Below are 9,000 nucleotides of genomic sequence, written 5' to 3'. Positions count from 1 at the left end.
TCATTTTAAAAACACTCACACACAAAGCCAGAGCCATTTGTTCTAACGATACAGCTCTGACTATAGAACTCAAATATCTGTGCCATATGTTTTTTGCCAACAGCTACAATCCCTACAAAATAGATAAAATACTACACAGCCCCATTACTCCTTCCTCCTCTAATACACAAAAACACAACATGACTATCTCTATTCCCTATGTCAGAGGTACATCAGATAAGATAGCCAAAGTACTGATGAAACATGGCCTTCGCACCACTTTCAAACTGCATGTAAAACTGGCAACTCTGATCCGCTTGCCTAAGGATAAACTTCATCCTTTAGCACATCCAGGAGTGTATGAAGTTCCCTGTGACTGTGACTTGGCCTACTGTGGACAAACAGGAAGATCAGTTAATATCTGGCTGGAAGAACATAAAAAATACATTCGCTACTATTGCTATGTCAGGTCAGGACTGGAAGACCACGCTTTGGTTACTCCTTCACATAGGATTAGATGGAAGAAAACAAATGTGCTATTTAGGAGATGTTACGGATCTGAAAGATTATTTTTTGAGTCAGCAATGGCTTTGAACAGTTCTCCTAACCTGAACAAGTACGGTTGCATTAATTTGCCAAAAATTTGGGAGACTGTTATCGTAAGAGCAACTCCCACATAGATGTAATGATTTTTTTTTTTTCAGCATTAGAAGGCACATAAATAGGACTTTAGATCTTTTGTACACTGCAATTTTATTGTTTTACTTACTCACTGTCATGTGTACAAGCGTGTTGTGCTCTAATGATACTGATTTGAAATTTAGCAAAATATAAGCAGTTTATTAAACATCTTTTGATTATATTGTTTGGTGTTGTTAATATCATTAAAAACTAAAGTCATGTATAAGCACATTAGTGCTATGTCTAGGGTGCAGGTGAGGACCTAGAAGTTTCACTTTTTGAAGAGTTACGGGTTGTAGTCATTTGGAAATGCTTCTTATGGTAGACTGTTCCACAGGATAGATATAGATGGAATAAAAGGGGAAGAAGGAAAGCCAGTTCATTGTGTTTGCAGTTGCACAGTGAAGTGACTCTGGGCAGCTGCTGTTCTTTTATTAACATGTGCAACAAAAAGTGGAAAATGATTTCTAACGATTCTGAGATCAGTAAGTTAAAATTTATTTGAACACCATTTTGTATACTGCTTGTTTAGCATTTTAGTTAATTTCTGTGATATTCTTGCATATACATTTATTCAAGTGACTCTGTAGCATACCAATCTTTGCTTATTCTCTTTTCTATTTACATATTTAATTTTCTGTGTTCACTAAAAATTGGTCCTTAAAAAAAAAAAGAAAAAAATCAGCTAACGCCTTTTATACCCTATCTAGCTTGGAGACTGAGTGGGCAATTCAGTCTCTACCAGTAGCCAATCAGAGATAGCTGGCCCATGTCTATCACTAATTATATATGGCTACTGATGAACAGCCCCACAAACAAGTGCTGTCATATCATGATGCCTTACCCTAACAGGATCTGTTACTGTCTGAAATAATGTGAGTACAACTGTCAATTTTCTTGCATTTCCGGAACAAAAAATCCGAGTTTCCAGGAGTAAAAACCCATTTGCCCATGCCTGAGATGTCTTACTTTCTGTAGGTCTCCATTAAGAGTGTGCAATTTGCTCATGTTCCTCACTAGTTTCACAGTTTTCATCCTTTTGTTTCATTTTTGTAGCAAATTTGTTGTAGCAGTTATTCAGTTTAATTAGAGACTGAAGGCTCATGAATTTATCCAGGAGTATCTGCATAAAGAAAATAAGTTCAGTTGAATATTTCATACTTTTATATCAGGTTTAATGCTACTTTCCTTCTAAATGTGATTAATATAGATAATGAATAACAGTGGAGAATCAATGGAGAATCCAAAACTAGATTTTACATTATACCATCTTCCTTTCCTCTTTCGATTCTAAATACTGTTGTACAACTTTTTATATCAACAAGACACAAATCCTTGTTATATTCCCAAGATTTCTCAACTGTTTGTCTTGGCAAGGCCATGACTTGATCCTAAGACTCCACTGAGTCATAGACTCATCTAGGAGGTACCGTTTGTCATACACGGCTCATCATATCATGCCTTAAACACATTCAAATTCTCTGCAGACATTATGCTCTCAGGCAATGCATTCCAATCATTCACAATTCTCCATGCAAAAAACATGGGATGACCTCCTTTTCTCCCCCAATCTCCCATCATTTTATGAAAAACCTCTTCAACATTTACTAATTATATGAAGAGCCAAAGGCTTCAATATTGTTTCTTAGCCAAATAAGAAACTCGAAGAATTTCATGCCGAATATAGAAACTATATAAAGTTTGGTGATTCCAAGCGTAAGCAAATACCTGGATAGTGCAACACCTGACCCATTTGGTAGTGCAAACTGAGGCAACCCTTCTTGGTAATTCTCATAGAAGGAATGTTAGTTCTGTTCACTACAAACTTGATATTAACTAGGTCTACCTACTCACTGATGAGACCTCAATAAAGGTTGAAACCGGTCTAGGTAGTGACCTCTCATAATGTAGAACAGTAAATACAGCTCCTAGATGCTAAGTTCGCATTATGGGTAAATACCAAGAATAGTTATCGGAGCTTGCTCCACCCTTACTATGAGTTGCCTCAGTTTGTACTACCAAATGGGTCAGGTGTTGCACTATCCAGGTATTTGCATATGCTTGGAATTGCCGAACTTTATATAGTTTCTATATTCGTCATGAAACTCTGAGTTTCTTATTCAGCTAAGAAACAATATGGGATGTAATATCCCTTAACTTAAATACCCTCTTCAACATTACTCCTATAACAACCCCTTACCAACTTATTACCCCTCTTTTTTTAGTCAATCGCCTCCAGACCTTCTCCAACATCTCTTCATCCTTTTGAAAACCAGGCGACCAAATCTGTGCATATATGGCCTAATCAGAGCCTTATAATGAACCAGAATCTCCTTCCTTCTACAAGTCAATATTCTCCACATCATTGCCAGAATTCATTTTGTTGTCCTCACAATTTTGGCAGTATGTCCTCTAAATTTTAGATCCTTATCCACCGTTACCCCAAGATCTCGTTTCCAACTTGATTTTTTATTTTCTTATTTCCACCTCCAATATATCCCCACCAAGCATAAATTCTGCTTCCCATCTCTGTTTTCCAAATTTTAAAACCTTACATTTTGCAACATTGAACTAATATCCCCACTCCTTTTCTCATTCATACAGTCTATTCGAGTCTTCTTGTAAGGCCACAATATCTGCTCTACTCCTCATAGTTTGTCCCAACTTTGTATCATCTGCAAATGAATGTATATCCCCAGTCGAATCTTCCCCAATATCATTAAGGTCTTATTATTGAGGACTGGTTAGCATGAGCGAGACTTGGGAAGGTTATTTACTTATCCTCTTGACATCCCATCCTGATATCCATTTCATCCAGGTTATCTCTATCTCCTGCAACTAATTCTCTTAACCAACCAATCTTCTTTCTTTTTCTCTCATTCTCTGCAAAGTTAGTTTATGCTTTTCCATTTTCCTCAATGGATCCATATCAAAGCTGGCCTTGGAATTGCACTCTTTTCCGATCCATCTATTTCCATATGCATCTTTTAATTTTACTGATGATGCTTTTTTGGTGTAGCTCACTTATATAATTAATCACATTTTATAACATTGAGGCTAAAATATTTTTAATATTTTATGCTGTGTATATGTATATATATATATATATGGTGTCCATGCAGTTAGCCTAGAGGCTGTGCGCTTCGCAACCACATGCTTGGGGAAGGAGTGTCCTAGGTTCGATTCCCGTCAGAGATGTGAGGAGCTGAAGAATCTTCCTCAGCCATAGCCAAGTTAGCTGGTCTTGGGTGTGGGCAGTAGGGTTCCCCCCCAGTTTAGCTGGGGGGTTTCATCCCGCAAGCAAGCAAACTGGCCCCATAAGCACACACGGACTACAGTCATGAATACCTCCAATGGGGATGCAGCAGAGGAGTGCCGTGCCGGCTTCGTTATTTTGCCATGACTCCTTAGTAGGAGGAGACCCAACCTGTCTGAATCAGATGGAAGGGAGAGATAGATATATGGTGGGGTGGTCCGAATATATTGAATAAGGACTCGTGGACCAACAGGGCCATAAGGGGGCAATCAGCTTGATTGTAAGGGAAGTGGCACTCCCATGGTCCCCTAGCTGGATCTATCCTCTTCTTCTTCTACTTTGAGGAAGATCCACTCACTTTAATCTTTCCTATAAGGCCTTATCACCAACTCTTCTTATTTTGTGACCCTACCCTTATGCTATTAGAGTACTCGAGGGCCATGGGGTCTTTCCATTTCTGGCCTTATAACTATGTCCCCTTCTATAAAACCTTTACTATAATTCTAATCTATTCTACTATAATCTGCTCTTTCCCCTTCAGTATACCCTATCCCTCCTATGGGTTTAAATTTGGAAGAAGGCTAGTTCAGAAGCTTTAAAGTAGCAGCCCTACCACTGAATTATCCATCAGCAGGCTAGTCACCTGGCATAGAAAACATAATTCTACTTTTAAGCTGACAGAAAAAGGTAATCGGAATGAATCTATGGAAAAGGTAAAATGAAAACAACAAAATATAATACATATAGCAAACTGGAATGTAAGAAGAATAGCATATAAAGAAATAGAATTAGATCAAATATTAAATGAAAGAAATTTTAAAATAACAGTAATCACTGAAACAAAAAAGAAATTCAAAGAAACCATGAGAACCGAAAATTTTAATCTGATATACAGTGGAGTTGATAGAGATCAAAGAGCACAAGCAGGAGTCATGATTTGGATTCATAACTCCCTTTCAAAACAGGTAAAACATAAATTATAGAATAAAAGAATAATAGAAGCTAGAATAATTAGTTTATGTGCCCCAGAAGAAGGAAGAGAATAGGATAATATTGAATTTTATAATCAGCTACAAAATATATATAATAAAGTAAATAAAAATGATTATGTAATTTTAGCAGGAGACTTAAATGCAAGAATTGGAAATACGAAAATTAATAATAATATAGGAATATATGAAGAGCATACTCTAAACAGGAATGGTAAAAAATTGATCAACTTTGTAGTTTATAATAACCTAAAAATAATAAAATCTTTCTATAAACATAAAGACATACATAAATATACTTGGGCAGCAAGACGATGGAAATCAATATTAGATTATTTTATCTTAAATGAGAAGACAACAAAGTTTTCGTTTGATGTTAGAGTTCACAGAGGATATGAAATAAGTAGTGACCACTTCCTCGTTAAAATAAAATTAAGATTACACCTAAATGACTACAAGTAACGAACAAAAAAAAATTTAAAACATTTGTTTATAAAACTAGACTATTAAATGACACAAATATACAATGGTTATATGAACAAAGAATTAACCAATATCTAGATAAAATAAAGCAAAATTAAGAAATAGAAATAGAATGGCCTAATATAAAAACGATACTAAATGTAGCAGCAAATGAAAGCTTAGGAAAGACCAAAAAATTCAATAAAAGGAAAAAAAACTGAAGATATGAGATGATACAATCAAGGAAATTATCAAAATAAAAAAAAATAAGCCTACCATAAATGGTTAAGCAGTAAAAGATTAGAAGATGAAATAGAATATGAAAGAATAAGAGCCATAACTAAAAGAGAAGTCAGACAAAGTCATAGAGAATCATGGAAAAATTTGTTTCTAATTTAGAACATGATTTATATAAAATAAGATCCAATGTATATAAGATTTTGAAACACTTAAATGCAGATACTAAAGAAAACAAAATTAAACACTGAATTGAAATTATAAGAATTTCTAAATTACTACACAGAATTGTGGACACAAATATTTTAAAAAAGGCAACTGGCAAACAATTAACGAAAATGAAAAAGAAATAACTAAAGAATTAGAAATCAGCCTGAAAGAAACAAGAAACGGAAAATCACATGTAGAAGATAAGCTAAGTTCAGAACTATATAAATATGCAGGAACAAGATTCAAAGAAAGACTCTTATTATTTTAAAATAAAATCTATTCAGCTGGTAACCCCTAAATAGAATGGAAAAAAGCAATTGTGATTCCTATCTTTAAAATGGAGAGATGACCCTAAAAACTATAGAGGTATAATGGCCTCGCCTACTCCCTATTAGGGAATAAAAGGCGTTAGTTGATTTTTTTTTTTTTTTTTTTTTTTTTTTTTTTTAAAGCATTTCACAAAGTTAAAAGAAGCATTTTATTTAACATATTAAAAGAAAGACAAATACCAAATAATATCCTAAAAGCTATCATAAGTATATATGAAAATAATCAAATACAAATAAGATTAAATCATAAGCTATCATATACGAGAGAGATAAACCAAGGTGTCCCCTCTCAGCAACTCTTAATATTTACCTCATCATCATCATCATCAAATTCCTGCCATGTACCCTCAAGGGGTGTACAGGATATGACAGTACTACATGAAAAAATTACATCATTACTAACCTAAATGAAATATTTACCTAAATATTTACCTAATATTTACCTAAATGAAATAATAAAATGGAATAAATATTTCCATCAAGATATTAAACTTTCTCCTACTGCAAACTTAAACACTCCTTTTTGCCGACAACCAAATAATAATTACAAATTCTGAAGATAAAGATATTTTATATCTAAATGAGATAGCCAAAGATTATGGTATGATAATATCAACAGAAAAATATTATTATTATTATGATTTGACACCTCCAGGGAGTCCAAAGACTCATCAAGGGAGAGTGTGCCAACAGCATCGAACGATTGGACCCCTTCCAACTACTAACTGCGCTCAAACTTACTTAACTGAGCCATTAGTAGCAGAGGCTCTACCAATCGACCAACCTTTGCCAGAAATGGCCTTTAAAGAACAAGATCCAGTAAGAACTAAAATAGTAATAGATAACAAGATCTTAGAACAGGTGAATTCATTTAACTACCTAGGATGTATGATCACATATGAAAATGAAAAAGATATAAACCTAAAAATTGCAAAATATTTAAAAATAACTGGTGTAATTAACTCTATATTTAAACTAAACCTAGTTCAAAAACAAACCAGACTAAAAGTATTCAATACATTAGTCCTACCAGTCTTATTGTATGGAAGTGAAATCTGGACAATAAAACAAAAAGACAAAGATTAATAACAGCAGACATGAAGATTATGAGAAAAACTGCAAAGTATTCTCTATTTGATCACAAAAGAAACAAAGAAATTATGAAAGAATTAAAATATAAACATAAATTGATGGAATAGGTTCAAAGAATAAAAATAGAAAGATTACCAAAACAAGCCTTAAAGTCAGTGGCTGCTCGTACATAAGTACTACAACACTGCAGCACCCCAAGGAAAAAGTGAAATTTTGTTTGTGTTTATAAATAACTGCTTACAACATTGTATAAATGCTATACAACATGTTAAAGGTTACAGCTTATGTTTTGACATTAATTGAATAGTTAATAATTGGAATTGTTCGATTAGCACTTCAGATTACGAAACAAATCCACTGCGATCTAACGCAGTGTCGGAAATATCACGTTCATCCAATTGCAGCTAGACGCCGATATACGTTTGTTTTGTTTTTGCACGTTACAAGTGATTCCGACACTGCTCGTTTGGGCTGTGTTGCTTACAGATAAATTGTATGCATGCCCGCGTTATTTCTGTGAAATACGAAACTTTTATTATTGGTGTTTGTTCGTGGTGAAGGTGAAATATTTTTAATAAAGCAATTTTTTAATATGTAAATTTATTTATTAATAATTTGGTTACTGATTAGGAAAAAAAAATTATTTTGTATATGCAGCACCCTCACTTATAATTTTCACCTTGCTTAAAGTACAAGCCATTAGGAAAAAGAAACCCAAGACGTCCTCTTAAAAGATTCAACGATAACTTCTAAGACCGGAACAGATCACGCTAGGCCTAAATCCTTGATGCCATGATGATGACTAATTTTACTTTTTTTTTCTTTTTTTTTTTTTTTTATCAGTTTCTGTCTCTGATTCATATAATAATTTGGCCTTAATGTTGCTGTTTGAAGATCTTTATTTCGATTATTATATACATTATTTTGATTATTTCCATGTTATTCAAATTTCTGAAAGTAGTATTTGCTTTTCTGAATCTTTGTATTCGATCCTTCTCAGTGTTCCATTTCAGTATCAATATTAGCTCCTATTTAAAATTTTGAACTTCTACATCATATTAATCAGTTTAAATTTCTTTCTTGCATTTGCTGTTCAGTTTAAGAAGTTTTGTTTTATTTGTAAATTTATTTTAAGATCAACATTTTGAGCTGGTTTTACAATGCTTCCGATTTTACTTGTATGTTCATGTATTATTTTGATTATATCAAAACTGTGTCCTCTTCATAAGCTAGGTCATCCAGCTGTGATATACTATTCCATTTATATCTTCTTCTTTTTTTATAACTTTTCTCATAATCTAATCAACGATATAATTTTTCTTTCAAAACTGATAAATGCTTTTGCAAAATCTATAAAGTTTAGGTGTAACAAACTCCTAAAATCTGTACTTTTTTCGATTATATTCCTCAACATAAAAATGTCATGTACAGTACACCTACGTGTTTGAAGTGCTTCATTTTCTCAAAATGAGCGACGCTGACGCCCTGGTAGAGTCACTAAACAGGGGGATAGCCATAAACATACTTAAAAAGATTATTAAAAAATTTGAAATCTATTTTTACTCTATGTCGGGGGACGACGAAGAGGGTGACGACAATGCTCTAACAGAGGAGAAGCTGGACTTGGTGATTTCCGCCCCCCCCCCCCCCCCAGACTTCACAGAGGAACGAGCAGGTCCAAGCGAAAACCAACGGCCTCTGAACCACCAAAAGAGGATGGAATGGAAGAAGATGGCCCAGTTTCGGACCCCCTGCCTCCACTACA

This window comes from Typopeltis vanoorti, chromosome 1, assembly GCF_054136105.1.
Source record: "Typopeltis vanoorti isolate ZY-2024b chromosome 1, IOZ_Tvanoo_1.0, whole genome shotgun sequence".
Classification (NCBI taxonomy): domain Eukaryota; kingdom Metazoa; phylum Arthropoda; class Arachnida; order Uropygi; family Thelyphonidae; genus Typopeltis; species Typopeltis vanoorti.
Note: the sequence above shows the minus strand (reverse complement) of the source record.